Raw genomic sequence first — 2,500 nt, 5'->3', positions numbered from 1 at the left:
TCTAATAAAAGCGTCCCTTCCATCTCTGGTCGGGACTCTGTTTGCATGTATTAGCTCTAGAATTACCACAGTTATCCAAGTAACGTGGGTACGATCTAAGGAACCATAACTGATTTAATGAGCCATTCGCGGTTTCACCTTAATGCGGCTTGTACTGAGACATGCATGGCTTAATCTTTGAGACAAGCATATGACTACTGGCAGGATCAACCAGGGAGCTGCGTCAACTAGAGCTGAGCAGCCGGCCGCCCGGGAGTGTGTCCCGGGGGCCCGCGCGAACACGCAAGCGTCCGCTCAATCATTCTGCAAACAGGAGGAGGCTGAGCTCCCCTGCACAATACACCTCGAAACCCTCTCAGGTCCCGGCGGCGCGCAGCGCCGTCCCAAGTACTTGGTCGGGTTCGAGAGAGGCGCAATCGCCCGGAGTTAGGCGAGTAGACGCTTTCGGTGCGACCACCCGTGCTCCCAACTGAGCTTGCCGCTGCCGACAGAGGCCCGGGAGCGTGCTGTCGTGGCATTGCCGGCGGGAGACAACACGCGCCACCTACGGTGACCGGCAGCTCCAACGCCAGCGCCACAGAAGGACAAAAGCCCCACTTGGGTGCCGAAGCGAACTCTCCCAGCACAGCGCACGCGCCAACACATCCGCACAGCTGCGATACAAACCACCAGCGAGAACCGCTGGGGCGACCGAGCAGCAGACGGCGTCGCGGCGCCGAGCGCCGGGCGGCGGCGCATCCTCAACGCACACAGTCCTCAATCGGACCAGCACACTGAAGATGTCCACCGCGCTTCGCACCGGGCCCGCGAGGACCTACTTTGGCCGCACGGCGCCGCGCGCAGGGTGCGCCGGCGCGCAGCTGCGACGCCTGCCGCGTCCGTCGGCCGGCGCGCCTGCCACTGGCCGCCCCCACCAGCCGGCTGTAGCGCGTGCGCCCACGCACCGCGCGGCCAGCACGCCGGGAGGCGCCCCCTCACCGGCCGGGGACGGTCCCACCCAGCCACCGCCGCGTATCGCTTCACACCCAGATGCCGTTCAGTTTCGTCGGCATGGTGGGTATCGCTGGAACAACCGGTTAGTACCTCAACCTATCGTCGCCATCACCGATTCACCCCTAGCGAGAACAACCGCACCACAACAGGTTACCATTTGTTCATTTGCGTAACTTCACCAGAAAACGCAGGCGTCCATCGCCATTTGCAACTTCAACGATTATTGCATGCCTGTGTCAGGTGTCACGCCACACTACGTCTGCCCACATACACGCAACAAAATGTGCACGCCTAGACAATACGTGGAAGGTGGCCCCCGTACGTATGCGATGTCCATTGCTCGAACGACTGTCAACCGGCCTCTGTAGCATGTCGCAGATATGGAACGCGGTGCACCATGCCATCACGGTGTGTGAGGAGAGACGACTAGGTCCGAATACATCAACAGACAGCTCATGCTGATCGCCATCCACGGCGTCCGTTCCTCCCACACGTCTCTATGGCGTACCACACTGCAATCCAGCTCTCATAGGGAGACGACACGTAGCTGCGTGCACAATATTTGCACTGTATGGTCCGCCGTTTTTGGGCGCAGTCGTTGTGCGGTCACACATGTGCCACGATGTATCATTCAGTACATAAGGACGAATGTGCAGTACAGATTGTGGTTCACGCGTACGACATCAGCGGACAGTTGACACAGGCCGCACCACAACGTAGCCTGAGTACGTCGCATGCGAAGGGCATTGAACATGCAAACTTCTCACCAACCAGCTTGCGAAGGCAGGGGGCAAGGTGGGGACGTGGGGAGGGGCGGCATGTACGTCCTGCTGCCATCCACATTACAGTGTACAGCAGGAGCATGTGGAAAGTGAGCAAGACTTGCAAGGTGTTTAACATGAAGCGATACACAGGGGTGCGGGCAGTGCGAGTAGCGAACTATATTGCGAGGGTTGCGGGTGGGCAACACTACAGTAATTGAACGAGTCGTATAACAATTACAGAGCAGGTTTAGGCGACAACGTGGGTTACGTTAAGGCGACAACATGGGTTAGGTTAAGGCACAACATGGGTTAGGTTAAGGCACAACATGGGTTAGGTTAAGGCACAACATGGGTTAGGTTAAGGCACAACATGGGTTAGGTTAAGGCACAACATGGGTTAGGTTAAGGCACAACATGGGTTAGGTTAAGGCACAACATGGGTTAGGTTAAGGCACAACATGGGTTAGGTTGAGGCACAACATGGGTTAGGTTGAGGCACAACATGGGTTAGGTTGAGGCACAACATGGGTTAGGTTGAGGCACAACATGGGTTAGGTTGAGGCACAACATGGGTTAGGTTGAGGCACAACATGGGTTAGGTTAAGGTACAACATGGGTTAGGTTAAGGTACAACATGGGTTAGGTTAAGGTACAACATGGGTTAGGTTAAGGTACAACATGGGTTAGGTTAAGGTACAACATGGGTTAGGTTAAGGTACAACATAGGTTAGGTTAAGGTACAA

At 56.5% G+C, this 2,500-nt stretch overlaps 1 non-coding gene across 1 annotated transcript in view; it reads right to left on the bottom strand.

Annotated features, from left to right (window-relative positions):
* The window catches only part of LOC124727160, a 1,909-nt gene extending 1,692 nt beyond the window's left edge, over positions 1–217 (bottom strand). Inside the window, exon 1 of the ribosomal RNA XR_007006969.1 lies at positions 1–217. This exon is cut by the window's left edge and continues 1,692 nt beyond it. This is a non-coding gene — a ribosomal RNA (small subunit ribosomal RNA).
* Positions 218–2,500: the final 2,283 nt, after the last annotated feature.

Source organism: Schistocerca piceifrons, unplaced genomic scaffold (assembly GCF_021461385.2).
Source record: "Schistocerca piceifrons isolate TAMUIC-IGC-003096 unplaced genomic scaffold, iqSchPice1.1 HiC_scaffold_1086, whole genome shotgun sequence".
In the NCBI taxonomy this organism is placed as follows: Eukaryota; Metazoa; Arthropoda; class Insecta; order Orthoptera; family Acrididae; genus Schistocerca; species Schistocerca piceifrons.
This window is presented reverse-complemented; position numbering and strand designations above follow the sequence as displayed.